The sequence below is a fragment of the Amblyomma americanum genome, chromosome 11 (genome assembly GCF_052857255.1).
Source record: "Amblyomma americanum isolate KBUSLIRL-KWMA chromosome 11, ASM5285725v1, whole genome shotgun sequence".
In the NCBI taxonomy this organism is placed as follows: Eukaryota; Metazoa; Arthropoda; class Arachnida; order Ixodida; family Ixodidae; genus Amblyomma; species Amblyomma americanum.
In genome coordinates, this window is record NC_135507.1 from 19689518 (window position 1) to 19711461 (window position 21944).

At 46.4% G+C, this 21944-nt stretch overlaps 2 protein-coding genes across 2 annotated transcripts in view; one reads left to right on the forward strand and one right to left on the reverse strand.

Annotated features, from left to right (window-relative positions):
- Positions 1-9027, reverse strand: part of LOC144110133 (uncharacterized) — a 47263-nt gene extending 38236 nt beyond the window's left edge. The window contains exon 1 of the mRNA XM_077642961.1: positions 8631-9027. The gene's annotated coding sequence lies outside the window, so the exon portion shown is untranslated. The remainder of the gene's footprint in view (positions 1-8630) is intronic.
- Positions 1-21944, forward strand: part of LOC144110132 (molybdate-anion transporter-like) — a 79277-nt gene that overhangs the window by 33704 nt on the left and 23629 nt on the right. The window lies entirely within an intron of this gene.

The window sequence follows — 21944 nt, forward strand, 5'->3', positions numbered from 1 at the left end:
GTGCAGCCTTTATTCGTATCCGTGTACCTGGGTGGGTATTCAAGTGAGTGCATGTTCGCTCGCATTTCACAAGCCTTCCGTTGGGGCCTTCATGCTGAATTCACTTTGAACACTATATAGAAACTGTGAAGGTGTAAGCGGGCTTTCGTCTGAGTCGACAGGGTTACCAGGGGGTATCTGTTGATTGCAAGGCAAGTGACCTGCCGGTGGCAAGGGCATTAGAGACGAAAAATGAACTGGCAATTCGGAAATCCTCTCAAAGCGTTGAGGAGTTCCTGTCGGCTGTGAACAGACATCCATTAGGACTGACATGACTATTGTGACGTAGTCACGTTGCTCGAAATAGTTACATTGCTTGGTATAAGCTGGTGCGCGTCAGCTGGTGACAGGACGTATATCACGGTGACGTCACACTCTCGAACACCGGTGCAGAGCTAGATCAACCTTGACACCTAGGTAGCAAGCAGTTGAAACAACGCCTCGTCCAGTTCATGGGGGCATCTTTCTTTATTCGTGTGCGGCAGATAGCGGAAGTCATAACGAGAACTCGTATGTTGAACATTACTCTCTCACGGTGTGAGCGATCTTCCAAGGCCATGCAAAACCTGTTTTACGCTAGGGCGAGCCATGATAGGGAGGTGTTTTTGTCGACAGTGGCGCAGTCTTCCCAGATTCATGTGCTAGATAAATACGACGCTCTGTTTGGTAAGAAATAAGCCTTTCATATACAATCACCTGGTTGCGATGCACTCACAGTCTCATCCGAGTGTATATAAAAAAGATAATTACTTACTGTAAGTACACTTTCTCTTGGCTTCACCGAGAGACCCACTGTAGCCCTAGGAAGTCGTGTAGTTGAATGCAGAAAGTTTTTAACATCAGAGGATGGAATTTGGTAACCAGACATTAAGGCACAGAGCATATCCCCATGCGATAACATCAACGATATTATGCAGGACTCAAAGTTCTCATTGCAGTAGCACTATTGTATCTATTTACCGATTTAGGGAATACGTATGTACAGGGTCGGTGAAAAGTTCCTAGGCCGCAAGGTCTGCTTTTGAGCAGTATAGATGGGCAATGATGACACCCGCGAAGCTCAAAATATCTTTAGGGGGTAAAATAAGCATCGTTATCACCCCTTGCAACCTTTATAGCTTTATCGGCATCTGAAGTATCAGGATATGCCGAATAAAGCAGACCGCGTGGCCTTAGAACTTTTGACCAACCCTGTACGCTTTGTGGCAGGCGGCCCATCTGCTCACCGGGCTGTGGGCAACCTGCCAGGTGTGTGCACCTGGTTGAAGGGTTCAGCTGGATGAAGGCCATCAAGGTAAAGGCCTTTATGTAGAAGACATTTGTGTTAAAGACCTTTAGGACAAATGCCTTTAGCACATAAGGATTTTAAGTGCCCAACGTAACTAGTGCTATTAAACGATATTCCGCGCTTAGCGATGCTGAACCGTCTGCTAATTTTTTTACGCATTTAATTCGGCGGTGTATTAAAGCCTGTTCAGCGTCAGCGGGTGACGGTTTGAGTTTTTGTGGTACATTTTGAGAGAGATTGTTTCACTTTGACAAGCTTTCGTTAAAATCCGGGCTGCGTGTTCAATTTCAAATCAAACGAGAGTCATCATTGCCTGCAGCGGAAAGCCTTAAAAGGTTGCTGAGCCGGACGGTCGTCTTCAAAAGTGGAGTCCAATTACGTCCGCAAAGTTACAACAAAGAGCGCCAGACCGCCGGGACAGATGACTACGCAAATATAGAGAGACATTTGTCTGTGCGAGCGATACTGCGCAGAGGAGGAGAATTTGCAATTCTAATGAGATGGGAAAGCTGTTCGTATGCAAGACGAGGCAAGGAAAAGGACTCTTAGAGCGGTTTGTCAAAACCGCAGATTGCTCTGTTTAAATACTCACTATATAAATAAAGTCTATATAAATGTTTCGTCTCTGCGCATGCGCGTTGAAGTGTGTGCCTTGGATGTGTGTGACCGAACAGAGGGAGTCCTGTTTTGTCGTAAATTAACAGCGTTTCCGGTCTATGATGAACTGACGGTGAATTACTAAAATTATGCGGTGTACTGGAAGTATTAGTTGGCACCAGCCAATCCGGAGCCGCTTGCTCTAGGGTGATCGCAATAATGTCTGGTGACTGGGCAACACTTCTGCTATTGTCTGCTATTGATTCGACAGCGCACAGGTGTCGTTCAACCAAGAACCGTTCTTAGGCGCAGTTTTTGTATAAGATGCTGGCTAGTGATGAGTTAAGTTTACCTTCAGCTTTCATGAAGTTGCACTGTTTTAATGGGACACCCTGTAGTAATGATTTAGGTTTTACGGGGTTTAACGTCCCAAGGCGACTGTGAGGGACGCCGTAGTGGAGGGCTCCGGATAATTTCGACCACTTGGGATTTAACTTGCACTGACATCGCACAGTACACGGTCCTCTAACATTTCGCCTCCGTCGAAATTCGACCGCCGAGGCCGGAATCGAGCCCGCGTCTTTAGAAGCAGCAGTCGAGCACCATGACCACTGAGCCGCGGTGGCTTACCTCACGGTAGTAATGATGGATTGGTAATTATTATCGACGAAATACCCCGCAGTAATGAGAAATTACATGATCGGTGGGTCGTTTCTGCCATTTTTCGGGACGTGTGCGCTTCGGGGTGTAATTAGCGCAAGTACAACTCGCAGCAGTATAAAAGGAAACGCTTCGTGAGAATGCACTTTCTGATTACCCTCTGAGGAGTGGTGAATAATAATAATAATTGGTTTTGGGGGAAAGGAAATGGCGCAGTATCTGTCTCATATATCGTTGGACACCCGAACCGCGCCGTATGGGAAGGGATAAGGGAGGGAGTGAAAGAAGAAAGGAAGAAGGAGGTGCCGTAGTGGAGGGCTCCGGAATAATTTCGACCACCTGGGGATCTTTAACGTGCACTGACATCGCACAGCACACGGGCGCCTTAGCGTTTTCCCTCCATAAAAACGCAGCCGCCGCGGTCGGGTTCGAACCCGGGAACTCCGGATCAGTAGTCGAGCGCCCTAACCACTGAGCCACCGCGGCGGGTCCGAGGAGTGGTGAGAAACGGCAGTTTGGTACTTTGTTTTTTCTTTCTTTCCCCCGACATTTCCATATTTTATAGAAACTAAACATGAACGTCCGTATCGCCTGGGAATTGAGGAGGAAGAAATGAAAGAAAGAACACCATTACTTTCTCTTTCACTTTCCACTCTCGCTCCTTTTACTCACGTTAGCCTCAGCTCATGTGCTTAAGGTTTCGATGATAGATTCAGCGGCTAGCATCGTCTTTTCCCTCCATTGTTATTTTGGTAATAAAAAATCAGTAATAAAATATTTGAGTGTTCCCTCCTATAATACTCGTGAGTGCACGAATGGTCGAATAAGCAGCCACTAGTACTCTTACATTACGGCTGTGAGATTTAAAATAAAGAAATAAAAGCTTATTCAGGTGCAAGGGCTTCAAGTACAGACAAATATCACTCTTCAAATTTCTTCCCCTAAATGAGCAGGAAATACACTTTTTCCGAATATTTACAAGCCTTTTTTTAACAAACGTGCCTGTGAAGCTGTCGTGTTAGTGCATTGATATGTATAGACGTGCTCGTCTGCGTTTTTCTGCTCTAGACTGACGCCACGAACCTTCGTGACGTCAGTGCTTGCTTTCAGCCTGATTTTAAATGTCACAAAGTCCCGACTCTTCCGCGTCCCTGTGTCGTCAGGTGTTAAGGCAGCCTCGACGGAAATAGAGCTTTAAAGGCTCGCTCTTGTGTTTCCTAGAAGAACTAATGCAATAAGGCGCTCGTTACGCTAATGAATGAAAAGGTCAGAAGTCACTGAGAGCGATGGAGAAGCACTAGTTTTTGCTTGAAATAAAGAGGGAACTTTATATTTAGGTTGAAGGTAACGTCACACCAAGCAGTCGAAAAGGCACGACGTCGCTGGTGTGGATCAGACAGATTAATTAATTTATTCATGAGCTGACTTCGTTTTCTTTTTTTTTTCTTATCGAATCACCCTAACGAAGCACGGATAGTGAGCGTGGGGGAAATGTAAATACAGATCAAGCAATGAATCAATAGACCGACCAAAAAGTTTATTTTGCGTCACCAAAAAAGGTCTGGAGAAAAAGCTGCTTCAAGTTGAGGTGGCTTCAACCAACCGTTCAGCGATTACTGAGCTAAGACAATTCGATAATATCAATCGACATTCGGTTACATAAACAGCCAGCAAACACTTTTCATAACATATAAATTATTGACAAACCAGACATTTGGATAAATTAGAACGGCGTTTATAATATGATCCATAAAGGTAGTTCAAGAACAGTCTTGAGGGGAATTGTCAGATTGTCCTTCTGTTCTTCGTCGACGTCTTTCAGTGAATCGGACGCACTCATGGAGGAAGAAGTTGTGCTGCGTGGATGATGTGTTCTTAACTAAAGCACGGGGTCTGTAGTCAACGGTCTTTCAGTGCGATGACTTGAGCAAACAAACTGACCACGTGTGCGTGGGTAGTTCTTGTGCATTTAAACCTTTTTTATCATTTTAGGGCGCAAAATATTATACGTGATGTAAATCTCCTTGTGGCTTGTCTTCCTGCCTGCCGATGTTTCGGAAGTTGTTAAGCTGTTGTGCAATTAAACACAAGACTTATTATTCGCGGCAAGTAACGACTCAGTGCACATTCGTGTACGGCTTTAAAACGTGGACATGAGTGCATGTTGTCACTTTTAGCTGTAGTAGTGAATACTGATTACTGGAAGATGATTAATACCTCGAGTGCGCCTGTTAAAAATTTTTCCTACAGTAATCGTCTTTGCGGTGCTTTCTAAGGATAGGCGAGGCAGTATAAAGGAATTCCTTATTTTTTATTGTAGCCTTTATTGCATATCGCACCGACCTCTCTTATAAAGCTAGGTATGGAAAATTTCTTCTGAATAGAATTCAGTATTGCACCCTATAATCCGGAAAATGCAGTAGTCAGTAAAGATGAAGTGAACGTATATAGATGTAAGTACGAGGTCAACGCTCGGCTGCGGATCTAGAAGCCTGCAGCGCTTCATGACGTCGACCGGGGCGACAGGGAAACCATGTTAGCGTCGTAGCTGACCTGGATTCGAACCCAACCGCGGCGGCTGTGTTTCGATGAAAGCGAAACGCAAAGGCGCCCGTGTGCTGTGCGATGTCAGTGCATGTTACAGATCCCCAGGTGGTAGAAATTATATCGGAGCCCTCCACTACGGCACCTCTCTCTTCCTTTCTTCTTTCACTCCCTCCTTTGTCCCTTCCCTTGGGGCGCGGTTCAGGTGTCCGCCGATATGTAAGACAGATACTGCGCCATTTCCTTTCCCAAACAGCAAATTCAAATCAAATCGTAGCCGAAACCGTATTTCTTCTTCACTAAGAAGTACTCTAGTTGTAACAAAAATAGCTCCCAGACTTTTCTCCCTCTGCTAAGGAAGACAACAATAATAACTCTACCGCGGCCCTTTCCAGCAATCTCGCCTAGTTCCTCGAGTTGTTCCTACCCGGGCCTAAGCTTGTAATGAGCAAAGTGGCGCTAACTACGGAGAGGGTTGGTCAATGGAGAGACTGTGGCTGACGTCCATTTGCCTCCAAGGGTGTACATAATGGCATCTGTTTTAGGGACTAGTGGTTGTGGCAGCGCAGTTAGTCCGTGAAGGACCAACCCTTGCACTGCACGTCTAGTCCTTTTGGCTCGTAGTGCATTTGAACCAATTGACCAGAGATCGCAAAGTATCAAGAGTGACCCCGCACTGACCCTCGCAATATGACTCGGGCCTACGTGGGTGACTTTGTATTTGGGCAATATGCTAACAGTGAAGTTTCGGGTTACGACATTCTACGGCGTAATTTACCTTGGGGAACGTCCCTCGTGCAGTTGTCGCTGTAATAATCATTTTGTTTCGTGAGAGCACGCTAGAAAGCGGTAACTGCAGGTACCCTTGCTGTGACACTATGCCTTGTGTACATACAGGTCTCTTCAATACAAAAGGGAACAAAGCTCGGGTGTTCAATTAATCATTACTGCAAATCTATGTGTGACAAGTTTTTCTCTTGGCATAGAATATCCAAAAATCACTTTCGACGTTAGCAGATACACAAGTATATTTTTGCACAGTTGTCGTTCCATTTCATATTTGAGGGACCATTACCGCAGACATCAGCTTAGCCTTTTCCTCAATAGTTCCTTCTGCTCTAGGATCGCAGAAGTCAAGGGGTTCCAAGGCCACATTTTGAGAGGAGGCGTTGTTGCACCGAACTATGGCAGACTTCTTACATGAAGTTGATCATTTAGACTATTCCTTAGAGGTAAGGTGTTAAGGTGTCCATCGAAAGGGGGGGGGGGAGGTTGGGGGCTATATTTTGTTTTGGACAAAGCAAGGTTGCCTGGAAAGCTTTTGGCCGCACAACATGTAAACATTAGAACATAAAAGCCACCCAGACGTACTATAATGACCATAAGTTTGCGGGACACATGTTCTCGGGGGAAAAATATTGTAGCTTGGTATACATGACGAACCGATCCCGTGATGTTGTTACCAGAGGATAGAGCATGCACTTCTACTCATACTTCAACACCTCAAACTTTAGATAGCAGCTGTACAGTGCACAGCAGTGGGCATATTAATGCATAAGCCAGTTAATCTTAATCTTTTTCTAGCGTTGCCACAGATAGTGCCGACGCTATAAAAAAGCCGGACGTAGTCTAAGAAACGGGGCGATTACGGGCTTGCTTTGGTTAATAAGTTTCAGTGCTGAACACTGACCGAAACAGAGGAGGCATCAGTAACATTTGATTCCAAGAACACATTTATATTTGTCTTTCCACATTCAGCTTGCAGATGAAAGCGAAGAAAAGCGAGAAGGCAGCACAACCAGCGATGGTCTGAAATAAGATATTAGCTGTTATAGTTTTTGAGCGTATTACTGCTTAAACCAAACTCGACCCTGGCGTCGAGAAGTATTTGTATTGCTTTCTTGTTGCTGTAGGTGAACGAAAAAAAAGAAGTCAAGACAACACAGCCAGCAGACGGAACATGTGGCTACCTATTAGACCGCTGCTGCCACAAGCAATGTAATCGTAGTCAGGGGCAGGCACCTCATTGACAGACGCGCGCCGTCCGGCGTGTCAAACCTGTTCTGACACGTTTGTATCTCATCTTAGCATCCAGGTCCATCGCCCTAAGAGCATATTCCTTGCCCTTTATGAGTTGATCTTGCGCTTATGCCTACTTCCACAGGGTCAACAGGAGCATTTTTGTAAATCTTGAGATAGTCTCTGCGAATTTTTTTCATCTTGCAGCTAAAGTATTTGTGCGGCCACGCAGTCAAACCGCCAGGAAAACGCTAGGGAAAATAAAGCATTTGCGAACATCACAGCTCTGCACAAGTGCTTACTTCTTGCACGCGCCTAGTGTTAACTCTTTGAAGAATAAGAACTTTTTGTGGAACAAGAAATTAAACTTAAAAGCGAGACAGTTTCACAGGAAGCCGCGTGGTGGGCGAGTGGTTATGGCGCTCTGCTGCTGGCCCAAAAAACGCGGGTTCGATCCCGGCCGCGGCGGTCATATTTCGGTAGAGGCGAAATTCTAAAGGCCCGTGTACTGTGCGATGCCAGTGCACGTTAAAAAACCCCAGGTAATCGAAATTTCCGGAGCCCTTCACTACGGCGTCTCTCATAACCTGAGTCGCTTTGGGAAGTTAAACCCCCATAAACCATATGATGGAAAAGTTTCACAGGGGCTGCTGGGGATTCAACATCATACTGTCCTGCTCATTGGCAAATTCGGCAAAAACGTACAGAGTCGATCACACTTGTCCAGGGCGCTCGTGCGGTCCAGTTCGGTGGAAATAAACCGAAATTATAAAGTAAGTCTTGACATTCATTGATAATACTTGCGCTTGATAGCAGCCTAATACACATGTGAACCGCACACGCACCAGCGTCTTACCACTAGCAAAGCAGCTCCGATAATGTTCGACTTCATTTCCTCCGCTGCAGACCGCTCGGGCGCTCTAAACAAGTGTGATCGACTCTACTCCCAGAAACAAAACGATGCCCATGATTGCAGACAAAATAGAAGGGCTCCTTTTTATCTTTCTCTCTTAATAGACAAGGGGCGTAACGTAATAAAGCAAGGGTTCAACAAATACAAGCCCCTCCATCAATCGCCCCCGCAGCTCGAAGACGGCTGAACTTTCAGAAGCAGTTTGTAAAATAAGAAAACAAGTACCACACGCAAGTCGCTGCTTTGATAGATCGCCATCTTTGTGTGTCGTCACTGAACTGCTACATGGGAACACGTGAGCAGGCGTCGTCGGAGCGATCCGTCACGATCGCGCATTGTGTGCTCGCTCCGACGCGACGAACAGTTCTCGCCACTTGCAAACCTTACCCCCTTTTTCCTGCATAATTAAAAAGCGAGCGATGTGCATTGGCACGTTGCAACACCGTAGGGTTTAAGTGAGCAACAACAACGGAGCGACGTTCTCTTCACAATGGCGCTGCGCGTCTGATCGCGCGTTTCGAAAAACGGACTACCAGCCATCCTTTCCGTTTTCTCAACGGAAAGACTCACCTGTTTGTTGCGCTGAGTTCGCTTCCGACTTGTTCCGGAGCTGTAGAGATAGTTGCAGGGCTTCGTGGAAGTACAGCCGACGTAACAACCTTCGATTCGTCGCCTGCTCACACTCCACTGACAGGCTAGGACTGCTAGAGCGATCGTTTCCAACGCGATTCCTCGGTTTTTTTCACCGTTCGAAATCACAGCCACACCTCTCCCCCCTTTCCGGCCTACACAGAAATGAAAATCTTGATGAATACACTGTCGTCGACGTGCACGCAAGGTGCTTCTTGACCAACCCGCGAGAAAAGGAACCCAAAGCGCGAAAAAAAGATTCAAACGATAAAAACAAAAGCGAAGTCGTCTGCTCGCGCAGTAACGGTCGTCTGCGCCCGCAACACCCGGCCCCTCTAGCTCATCTCTCCTGGAGAGAAGCCGAGCGGGACTTGAGGGAAAAGGAGAGTAAAGGAGGGAGCGAGGCGCCACGCTTTGGCATGCGGCTAAAACGAGAAGGATGCGTCTCCTTTTTTCCTCCACCCGTTCACCTGGTCGCCATGGCAACACCGCGAGAGGAACCAATCGCAATGTTAGTTGCCCTGTGACGTCATGCACTGTTTTGGCGCCACCTAGGGGCGAAACGTGTCGATTCTTCTGCGCTGTTCGTCTCCTGCAGCTGCTGCTGTAGCTTTCCCTCCTCCGCTTAGTTGTCGATTTGCCTGGTTTGTGCTTTCGATTTTCCGTTAGTTGCCTTTTCTTCTGCACTATTCTCGCTACAGCGCCCTCACTCGCAATACGGTGCATGTTGCTTTGACGCTCCCGTTTTGTAGGCACGGAAAAGAAAGTACCGTAGGCTGCGCCAGCCGCGCGTTGGCTCTTCTACACTGGCTGGAGATATGGCTAGGCCTGCGGGGGCTGAAATAAAAGAGTGGCGCGCCGCCGGGCTTAAAATGCGGCCCCAGGGTTTTATAAACGCGTCCACGTTCCGTCGTCATCGCTGTTGGTTTTGTAGCTTCTTTCTTCTTTTAATATTTCGTTCTTCCTCCAGCTTGTATATTCTGCGCCGCTCGTTGAGTAACTCAACGCGGGCCTTGTGTCGCTATCCCGTTCATTCTCATTGCAGGGAATGTTTTGCTTTGCTTTTTTTCGAGGTAAAAAAATTTAACTCCACGTCTTGTTATTATTTTGTTTAATCGGCGAAAACATCGAGCCTTCATGGCAGAAGCCTCGCTCCCTATGGAGTGTTTTCCCTCGTGGCCTCAAGCCACATCCCCGGCTTTTATTTTTCTTTAAGCTGTTCCGGCTGTTTGACCCTTCGTCTTTAAGTTTGTGGAGATGTAGCACCGTACGTCATCTGCTTCGCTTTCTGTCGTCTGTTCTTCCCGTATCGTCTGCTGGTGAGTTCGACAAAACGAAGACAAAGCACTATAACGCAAAACCCTCTCAAACTTCCGGTTCTCTTATCCACTGAAGCCCCGAAACGGTTTTTTGGACTTGGAAGGCGCCGACTTTGACGGTGTGTTTTCTGTCTCTCGTTTATACACAGTTTTTGACGTGTTCTTGCGGCAGTTCTTTCCTCAGTACAGACGTATTGTTATGCGTGGCGAAATGACGGGTATGTAAAACATTGCAAAATGCACACCTAATGAGAGGTAAATGGTATGGTGTGTAAATGGTAAATGGTAAATGGTAGAGGTAAATGGTATGGTGTCAGCTTACGTACTTAAGCTGAATGTACTACATGTGGATAATGGGGACGACATAGCTCACTGTTCCGCTTAATTTATGCTTCCTGGGGTTTTTGTAGCGATAGCTACATTACGATAGCATTTCGAGCCTTCAGCGTGGCGGCGCTGCCACGTGGTGCGGGTGGTGCGGAGCAGCTGCCGGCGGCGCGGTGCCGTGGCTGATCATGTGGTTAGTCGCGCGACCAGCCACGTGGTGCGCAGCAGCTACTGCTGCCGGCAGCGCGGCGCGCCGGCGAAACCGAGCTGTCACAGCTGTGCGCATGCGCCGTGTCAAGTGGGACGAAGATGAAGAAGGAACGCCCAGCGAAACGGAGTGGCGAAAGACTGACTTTGCAATTCAACTGAGCAAGTTCCACTCGGCCAGCTGTAGCTATCGCGTCACTCCAGGTTTAACCAGAGCTAAACCACAACCAATTTTTTAGGGAGCCGGAGCATTTTCACTTAAGCGTACCCAGCTTTTCACACAAGTTCGTAGATAAGGCACAGAGAAACATACTTACGTAAGTGTGTTTCTCTATGGATATGGTAGGTTGTACGCAGTAACCTGCTGCTCGAAGTTGTTGCATGCCTGAGTATAGTGGTGAAAATGAGGTAGCTAGTGCTTTGCATGACTTTCATCAGACCCTAGATCCGCGACCGTATGCCTTAGCAATTTTTCTCTGTGCTTGTTCTGCTTGCGCGAATTTTTTTATTCAAATGCCACGAATGCTTGCAATGTCTATTTTTTCTTGCTGAAAGCTGCCGGTACGCGGCTTTAAAACTTTGTGACAGAAGATGTGACCAGATTTATCTCTAATGATCGTAGCCACGCGCAACTTCTTCTACGTTGTTCAAAATTGCTGTGGTAGCTTTGCGTACTTTGTCTCGAAACTTCTCTGTCAGCTTAGCACCGCTGGTTCCGTCTGAGACGACCACAGAGTTGTTAATTTCCTTGTGGTTGTAATTCAGCCCAGCGAAAAATTCATTTCAGTTACACCGCACTCTGCTCGACTCCTGTCCCCAGCGTTGTCACCCACTACGTGGCACTATTAACGCCGGGTTGGGTGGCGAAGAGGTGAAAACTTCACAAAGGCTTTCATTGGTGCATTTTCTGAATTAACTCAGCAAACGTTTCGGGGCTTGATAGAGAATAATAATTTCTGTACGTAGCCGCCTGTCTTAATTGTGAAACCATGTTGGCCTGTTTATGGCCCTTGTTGCACACTGCCTACAAAGAGTATCCGCGGCCGTGTTTCACCCTCGCAGAAAAAAAAAATACAGAAGAGTAGCTTGAAAAAGAAAGAAGACAAGCAAGGAAAGAACGAGATAAGAAAGAACCAAAAGGAGAGAGAAAGCGGGAAAGAAAGGAATGATGATAGAAACAAGCAAGGAAAGGAAGGTTTGCGAAATGATAGGCGGCGTGTTGAACGAGCTGTATAATTTTCATTCCTCATGAAAAAAGAAGACAGCAACGAATTCGCGTGCGAAGTAATAGCTTTTGTTGCTGATGTTTGTTGTTCGATGCTGGGCCACCTCGGCACCAAATGTTGCAACACAAACGTCACTGCACAGTGGATGTGCTACTGCCACCGATTTTCCTCGAAAGTAACGTGACGTCGCGGTGACTTCGTCAGGGAACTGCGTGGGTATTTCGTAATTGTCGGCGGCATCCAACAGGCGGCACATCGATGTATTGTTTTTCTTTGTTTCTCTTTTTTTTATAGTAGCCAGTATATCCCAGCATTCGACTACTCGGAAAACAACATCCTTTCTCTTAGAAACAAAAAAATATAGTGGCAGAAAAAACACTGAACCGAAAGTTACGAAACTGCGAAGCCGAATAAGCCTCTCTGCTGTTGCCAGTTTCGTAAGTTCCCAGTATAAAAGCCGAATTTATTGTCCCTCTTCGGTTGTCCGTCCCCATGCAAGTGAACGACAGCACCTGCCGTAGGAGCTTCAGTAAAGTTGGCTTTCGGATGCTGTCGATATGCACTTGCAACAGACGTACCTACGGGTAGGCTGTATATCTCAATTCGCAACGCGTGCTTTATGAGGGAAAATACAGATTGATGAGTGGCGCACTCATGTCAGCACCGAAATGGAAAATTAGTGCGTCTAACCTTGTATGAATCCACGGACGAAATTGTCGTTTTAGCCGAGACCTTAAGAAAGAGATGGCCCGTGGTATTCCAACAATAAAGGAGTGCTGAACGGTTTAATTACATTTTATTCACTTTAGGAATAGTAAAGTTTACACTCTGCTCTGCTAACTTATGGTGGTGTATTGTATACGGCTGCGAAATAGTGGTAAAGTTTTAAGGCTCGTTGCTCGAAATTTTCGCTCAGCTCGCCCAATTTCGTAAGCGCCTAAAAAAACTAACAATCAATGATGAGAGACGTGCGGTGGACCAAAAACCACTCGTAGACAATTCACCCACTGCAACTTCCTATATATGTGAACTCGCCATTTGAGAGGCCCATAGCGTTCATGTGATGTGACAGCAATGCATATTCTTTGCTTTTTACTACTATTTTAAAACTAGCATTGCTATTGCTCGTGAAAAAACCCCTCACTCCTACAATGTAAGCAATATGTGTCACATATGTTGCTGTTGTTGTTGTTGTTGTTGTTGTTGTTGTTGTTGTTGTTGTTGTTGTTGTTGTTGTTGTTGTTGTTGTTGTTGTTGTTGTTGTGGTTGTTGTTGTTGTTGTTGTTTGCCTCTGGTGGAATAGCACATACCCGCAGTGTGGGATTGGCCAGGGTGCCTTGCACAGTCAATGAGTAGGTCAAATGTTATACGGGAATCCCCGAAGGTGGAGTATATTTGCAACAAGGGAGTAATTACTCATGTCAATGAGTAATTACTCTCTTATTAGTCAAGGAGTAGGAACCCATCGTCGCCTTTAAGACTGACGTAGGTGAAATTGTTTGTTGAAGAAAAAACTTTCAAAATTATAACTGAGTAAGGGATCTCTCTGACATACAAAAGACTCGGGAAAGCACTGTGCCAGCCTATTCGTCATTAAAAGAGGTCGGCAGGCACGACGAATCAAAGTGCGTACATTTAGCATCACGTGCATGACCGCTAGGTGGCCGTTTCCATCTATACGGATGCCAAAGTATCAACTCATAAAGTTCTCCATACAAGGAGACAGGCTTCGAAGGACGAAACGACGGAGCGCACCAGACGCACTAATAGCCCATCGACCTTTCATTGGTCCCTCCCTCTCCTCCTTCCCTATCCTTCCCAACCGCAGACTGGGGAAAGAGGGGAAAACATAGATAAAAATGGTGCCGGAGAGTAGAGCGTGTACAAATCTACCCCGACACCGTCTCCTAATCAATGGCCCCAGTTGTGCACCTGACGCTCTTGCCTGCGGGCTCTCGGTTATTGATTTGTTTGCGCGTTCCACACTCCGTGCGTGCGTAACTTGTCGATGGAAAGGATACCCTCTGGACAAACGCCCATTGACCCTCTCTCCCTCGCCGACCCGTTGCACATCGGCGGCGGCGGAGTGGCGGTACATAACCGATATATACCCGGACCATGTCCACAAAGGCCTGTCTGTCCGGGAGAGGCGGCGTTCGTATCGGGAAATCGTGTCAAGTGCTGGAAAAGGGGGAACGCAGTTCGTACTGTCCTCCCCAACATATCCTTTTCCCCCTTTTTTCCGTTTTCTGTCGACTCGCTTTCCCGCTCTTTATATCCACTCAGCGCGCGATTTGGGAAGCAAGCTCGCCGCAGTGTGCGTGTGTTTGTGCGTGTGTGTCTGCGTTCGTACTCGTGTCCTTTGACCTTTGGCAAATGCCCCCGTGACGCAACGTCCGCGGCGCTGGCTGCCGGAGGAAATTAAACTAAACAAAGGAAAATATTGACCAACTTCATCTAGCGCCGAGGCCTAGGCACGAGGCGAAAACAAGCCAGTCCAACTCGGCTAGACAGGAATGTTGGAGACGGGAGGTGGTGGGGAAGAATGGTGTTGCGGGATTCCGTCGAAACTTATTTCTTTAAACAGATCATTTTACAGAATTTCGTTTTCTTTTTTTTTCTTTTTTGGCGTATGTAAAGAAGCGTCGATTTTGTGTCTTTTACATTGATTCCCCCTCCCCCATTTTTTTTTTGCATAGTGGAAGTAGAGGTCACGTTATAAACAAACGCAAAGTGAGAGCGCAAAATGCAGCCGAGACGAGCCGTCGGTTTCAGAGGAGCGGAAATTGGCTTTCGCCGAAGTGCGGAGTGTCGGAAATTTAGGATCGAAGGGACGACGAAAATACGCTCGGGTATTTTTGGTTCGGAAGGGAATGCAGAGTGAAAAAAAAAGGTAGGTTGCAATGACCTTTAATGGCGTTCATGTTTTATTTATTATGTGTCGCCCCTCCAAACCAGCGCCCTTACATTGTCCAAACGCGCTTGATTTTTGGCGCCTTTTTTTTTTAAATGAGGTAATATTAAAAGGGCCATGAAGGCGAAAACAGTCCGGTTTCGGCGTCTTTGTGAAGCCTTCCAACCGGAGTGGGTGTTAGGTGGTGTTTAGGTGGATTCTCCTCTCTACTTGTAGAAGAGAGAAGGCAGAGGCCGGACTAGGAATGACGCCGCAAAAATGAATTAGGGACCGATTGCGAATAGAAATGGAATAAGCATGTAATCAAAGTCGGTAAAAGAGAGAATTCAAACAGAAGCAGAATTAGAATGTATTGGGGAGTGAAAGAAAAATGCTATCGCATTTCCTGCGTATCAATCGAATTGTACACTCATAAATTTTGTTTTAATTATTCTACCTAAGCATATGATTTTTAAGGAAACGTCATAAACTCCAGTTGGAAAAATCACAACTGCGCTTAGGAACGTGAACTTTTGACACTGTGTACCTATAAGAGCGAATTTCTAAATTGTCGATAAGCAGTTTCCGAACTTATGCGGCACGGACTTCTTTCTTGTTAGACGCACATTTGGCAGAGTTGCACTATACGTATGCTCGATGCTGATTTATTAATATCATTCAGTCAGATTAATCATGATCAGGCCAACTTTCTCTTGCATTCTGTCTCAAGTAAGTGTTTTGTGAATATAAGAAGCGAGATGTGGCCCCTGTGCTATGCTACAATGTCCATGCACTGCTATGTGGTTTGATTAGAGCGCGACAATGGCGTACTTGCCTCAAAGTCGAAAGATCATTGATGTCTTCATTGGGTCACTATTCAGTCGCGACACCTAAGCGCAGTCTCGGATTTCTCCGCTCTGATGCTCACTCAGTTTAATTCATTCATTCAAATGAAACAACATTCAATCAAGTGAAACAACAGGCCATCAATGAGGTTCTACAAGTTATTATTGCTGACTGCAAATGAAGCTCTCGAACGGAGTGTTATTCTCACATCATCACTATACAGCACACTGAACGCACCTAACGGGCGTATTTAGTGAGGTTTACAATATCTGCTCTTTGTAAAGTTACATCGTGACACATCATACTTCTTTCTTAGCTTTTTTTGGAACAAGTTCAGGGTTCTTGGGCATTAATTTTAATTGTGAGGCTACTGTGGAATATTGTAAGGTACTGTAATGGAAATATTGACGGGAATAGTACATTTTTCTGATGCATAGCAAAATCGATTTTTTTGTAATAGTGAGCTTGCATCGCGTAACCAAGACTGCCATAGAAAACCAACAAGGAACGTTTTTGACGAATGCAAAAACGTTAACAGCGAAAAAAAATGAAGTCTTACAAGGGGAGATCTGCTGACATATTGACTGTTATAGTGGAATCTTGTGATATATGAAAAAATTGAGTTCATGAATAAAGTCTCTGAAAAATGCGCCTGTCCGCATTATATGCGTATGTGGAGTTAAAAAACATTCAGAAGGGACAATTCACTCGTGTTATGTGACGTGAAAGTTGGGGTTTTTGGAGCTCAGAAAGATTCAGAAATGGGTGTTCACTCATGTTACGTCGCGTGAGAGTTGCGCCATATATATATACAGGCCCACCGCCCGTCCAAAGCCAAGTATTAAGAAAGAAAACAGAACTGACCGTTGTGGTGGCATTTAAAGTGATGCGGCATTGTTCAAGGTCACCCCACATTGTCTTGGCTACATTATATGTTTCTGAACATTCTAGAGGCACTACAAAAAAGAAAAAGACTTATTGTAGGCCTGGAAGAAAAAATAAAATGGCAGTCGTTCTGATAGCCGGATTTTACATGTTTTTTTTTTTGTTTTTGCTGCAGCTTACAGGCTGCGTGAGGTTCTATTGTACTCAACGACAAAGAGCGGAGTAGCAAGTGAACTGAGAAAACAGATTCGATGGCGAGGTCCTTTCTGACTGCTTAGATTCAGTTCAGTTTGGTCGTGATATTCTTCCTTTCCTGCAAACTTAGTCGCTCGGCCGCACCGACTGTTCACTTTCAGTGGAAGAAAAAACACGAAGTGCACATCAAAGTGAATGAGGACACATGAACGCTAACAAAAGGTTTTTTCTTTTGAAGCAATGCCGAGGAACGGAACGCAGTTTAAAAGAAAGAATAATGTGAATGCCGAGCAAGGCGGGAAGGTGATACTAGAAGAAAACAAAGTGGCCAAAGAGAAGGCCCAGATTTTATTTAGAAGGATCCAAGCCTAGTAACAATGATCGATTTAAGTTTGCAGGTCTGCGTGTGTGACGTAACACTGCGTCACGGATTTTTGGTTGCCGAATCGTGTCGGGGACAGAAGGCGGGCGCCATTATTCTGGCGGCAGTTGTGGTGATAGTAGTCGTTTATTCGAATACTAATAACAGCAAAATAAGAAAAGAAAAAAGATGGCTGTCGGCGACGCTTTATCTACGGAAATAGGTAATAAAAAAAATTTCGGGTAGAAATATAGTACGGAAGACGAAAAAAGGGAAGTGGTAAGACAAGATATCGGGGAAGGTAGGACCTGTTTTAAATCTGTGCACAATTTAACGCGCCAACAAAGGAAAATGAAAGAGCAAGTAACCTATGCAGTCTCGCATGAGGTCACTGTAAAATTTTATACATCCAAACACACTATAAGTCTGTAAGGAGCTTCTAACTATTATCTTTACATCTGGTGTGTGCTCTCATAAGAATGAAAACGGTTGATACTGTTATATCTCGCTTCTCGCCCACCGATGGCACCTGTTGTTACCGGCCGGGTAACATGACCAGTTGTTGTGATGCAGGGTAGCGTGGTTGGGCCGGAGAAGGGACCACGAAGGATGGAGGCTGACAGTTTTGGACAACAAAAACATGCTGGTTTACTGGCACTTTGAAGGAGCTTGTTTACATAATTTAGAAATAAAAAGCAAACAGTCAAGAATAAATACTTCATAGCGTCGAGCGACTGGATGAGCCTTGTCGCCAGGGCCCGGAGCGATCGTTCCTACTCAGGAGGCTTGTTAAATACCCCAATGCTCCGCCCCTTCACCAGGCGGTGGCCGTGACCGTGCCAACTTTCCTCGCCATTGCAATGAATGTGGGTGTTGTCCACTGTTCAGCAATGTAGTGATTCTTGGTAGAGGCAAGAGCGAGAAATCTTGGAAGCATACCGTATCAGTTTGTCAGGCGAAGGCTGCATTAGCACAACCTCGGTGCGCTTACTCAAGAACGAATCCGCTTTTTTAGGCCGGTCACGGTAGATGTGTATCTTGTGTGCCCTATATATGCGCTGTGAATTGTGATGCGGCTGTTGCGCATGCTCTGCTGGCCTTGCTGGGACTATGTTTTGTCTAATGTCTTTTGTGACTGGTTTTTTTCAAGTTACTATGAACCAACTGGGCCGCATTTCAACCCTTCTGCAGACGTACAAAACCAATTCAGGTATAAACCTTAAAAAACATTCTACAGGAGCATGAATGCAAGAAATATTTATTCCGGAAATCTGTCTGAAAACCGTGTTGTGACTCAAGGAAGGTACTGGTTTCTGTTCTTCAGCCGTGCCCTGCGCGGTCTTAGACCGACAGCGGTTTTAGTAGCCACGACAAGGCAAAAACGGAATGTCTTAAGTGCGCGTTGACACCTGCGAGCTCTAGACGCCACGCGACAATGATTCGTGTTGCACCCCGGCTGCGCGTCATCTGCACCTGAGCAGCACTTGAAAAGTTGAATGCGAGGGGGAACGATGGAGTGTGAAAAAACAAAATGACTGCATGTACTTCTCTCGATTCCTGAATAGCCTTCATTTCTTTCTTTCTACTGGCGCCCGTCCTGCTGCGTTCTTTCATGTTGTTGCAGTGCGTGCCTATTTGCGGCACCCTGCGAGTTTCACTCGATGTGCAGGAAATTACGCAGTGTCGTCACAGCAGGACAGGCGGCTTTAGCTTTGTCCGAACCTGTCTAGTCAGTCTGGCCTTCGTGCGGTGCTATGGCAACTGGAGTGCTGTGGTGAAAGTCTTGGATGATAAAGAAGCGTAAAGGATTGGGCAAGTTGGTCAGACATGCTTAACGGAATAATGGCGCAGATCAAGTGACAGGACAGCAGGAGAGCCCAAACACACACAAGCGCCAACTTACAACTTTATTGTTTGGCTGCCAATATGCCGAATTTATACCAAGCCACACGCCCAAACTGTGAACAATAATCAAACAGTGACGCACATGGACGCGATGTGCGAAGCTGAAAATCATGATATCGCACAAGGCAAACAACATGACAAGTGCGCTAAGCTCTACCGCAGCACGTGGAACATCCCTGTCTCAGATGACTAACTGGAAAAAAAACAAGAGGTACAAGACGGGACGACACAAGCTAACACTTAAAGTAACCACGAACATATCACCGAAGAAAAATTATGACGGAAGGCCACGTCACAAAACCAGGGAAATGACAAAGGAGGACTAAAAGGGCTAAAAACATGAGAATGAAACCTGAAACGTCAACAGAACACGGCAAAGACTCAGTGTAAAAGAAGACGCATAAAACAAAACTACAAAGCCAACAGAAATACGGCTAAATTCGATGAAAGTGAATAACAAAGAACCTGGTATAAAAGCGTAAAAAACACACTAAGCGTGCTGACACAACCTCGGGGCCCCGTGTCGCGAGTAAAGAACTACAAAATCAAAACCCTGCAATTAGGTCTGCCACCTCCACAGCGCTCTCGTTCGGTGAGAAAGGTTAATTCTTTTTTCGTTAGGCAGATTGATGCCGCGCTGATACAAGTCTTCTCAGCTCGCGCTATTTCTTGCGCTTCTACAATTTCGCGGGTGAACTGATCGTTGTGCTTGTAAATAACAGAGCATTTCTTCAGTAGCGCCCAGCACTTGCAGGACCTGCAGTGTTCGGCTAAATGGCCCTCAATTGCCAATTGACGTAACTTCCTGCGATGTTCTTTCAGACGCTCGTTGAGGCACCTTCCTGTTTGGCCTATGTAACTGGCACCGCATGTTAGAGGGATCTTATAAACGACTCCTTCAGAACAGGCTACGAATTTGTTCTCATGGTTGATTATGCAGTCCGGCTTCGCTTTCTTGAGATGACAGGATTTCTTGCAAAGGGCAGAAAGTTTGACAGGAGCGGAACATACCACTCTGACTTTCGCACGAGCTCCGATCTTCTTGAGGCTGTGTGAAACGGCCTGAAGGTATGGTATCACAGCAACCTTGCTTTTCTTGAGCTCCTCCTTTCTCTTGGCCTTGAGTCGATCCTTTTCTTCATCACTCAGACGGGCCTCTACTTTTTGTTTCTTGTGCAGGCCTTCAGCAACTGATACCAACAAGGAATCCGGATAGCCCGCTGTCTTTAGGCGCGTAATTTGCATACTGAAGCTTCTCTCCATTGCATGATGACACGACTTTCTGAGAGCATCTGTGAAACAGTGTTGCACAATGGCCCTCTTTACTAGTTTGGAGTCGGCTGACTGGTATGGCAGGAGGCCTTTCTTCGCTCTGGGTTCATAGCAGCAACAGATGTGGTTGTCCTTGAAGGTCAGACGAAGGTACAAAAATCTTATAGAACCTTCACTTGGAAGCTCATGAAATTTCCAAAATACCTGTAAAGTGCTCTTTTCGCGGTCTCGTTATTGTCAACCTCATCGTCGGACAGGCGCGCTAATACGCCGCCGACATCACCTTAGAGAACGGCCACCAACATTGTTGACCAGTATCCCTGGTCTAGCTCTTCCTTAGCGCAAATCCGCTCGAATTTTGCGAGGAAAGTTCCGAAATTTTCTCCTCTTTGAAAAATTCTCGAACGGGCTCTCGCTCTTTTCCAATTCTGCAACTGAACTTTACGCGTGAGCTCCTTCCGCTGTTGTTCGCGTAGTTTCTCTACTTCAGCCCGTCTCTCGTTGCACTTCGCTTTCAATTCTTTCGCTCGTGCCTCGCGAAGTTTTTGCGTTTGCTGTTCTTTTTCCTCGAAGAGCCTTCGCTCCAGAATCAATTCCCAACTCTCATCTGCCTTCTCGACTGTCACCAACTCTGCACACATAACCTCCAAAATCGCTTCTCTTGTTTTAGTGGGGCCTACTGAGATGCCCAGATCTTCCAGAATTTCAAGGAGGTCCCCTGCTTTGAACTTATCCATCGCGATCACACATAGTGCCGCTTATCCCATTAAAATTCAAGACTCAACTTGAAGCGAGCAAAACAAAACTGCCAAAATATCATTACCCAGAAAACCAGAATCCAACACCTAACATCTGTCTGTGCTAGTGCGGTCTGGCCAAATGAGTGGCAAACATCGTGCATTCACCCTGTCGAGATACGGCTTACGCCGTCAGTCCCGTAGCTCCCATCAAGATGTTGGTGCATGTGGCTTCAGATCCCCATCGCTGATCCACAGTTGTTGGGACGTCCTGGCTTCGGATCTCACCACTGGCAACCAACTGTTACGGGCAGGGGCCAGCAGCATCCCACCGCTGCCACCAGTTGTTATGGCTCGGGTAGCATGACTAGTTGTGATGCAGGGTAGCGTGGTTGGGCCGGAGAAGGGACGACCAAGGATGGAAGCTGACAGTTTGGGAACGATGACATGCGGGTTTACTGGCACTTTGAAGAAACTTATTTACATATTGTACAAAAGAGCAAACAGTCAAGAATTAAGTTCATAGCGTCGAGCGACTGGATGAGCCTTGTCGCCAGGGCCCAAAGCGATCGTTCTCACTTAGGTCGCTTGTTAAATGCACTAACGCTACGCCCCTTCACCAGGGGGTACGTGGCCAATTGGGCACGAGGCACAGATCGAAAGAGTTACACAGCAGAGCACTTAACATGCGGAGGCACTCGTGGGAATGGGAGAGGAGGAAACGCAAGTCGGCAGCTTTTCCGCATTGTGGTGCAACAGTACTGCATGCGGCACCTGTCTATCGAAAAAACCGGTGCGGCGCTGTGGGCTACAACTCGGTCGGGCTGACTCTTGTTAGAGATGCTTAATTACTGGAAGGCACCGTTCCCCTCTCCCCGTCGTCTGTCCACCGTCGGTCGCGTCTCGCGTGGAACCAGTCAAAGGGAAGATGCCCCCCACCCCGAGCCTAGCGTGGGAAAGATTCCGCAGGCAGGTTCCCAGCGAGACATCCCATTTTTGGTGGGGTCATCGTGGGGTCAAACGACGTGTCGAAATCGCCGCTGTTGTTGCCGCCACCGTGGTCATTCCGGTTGATGGAATC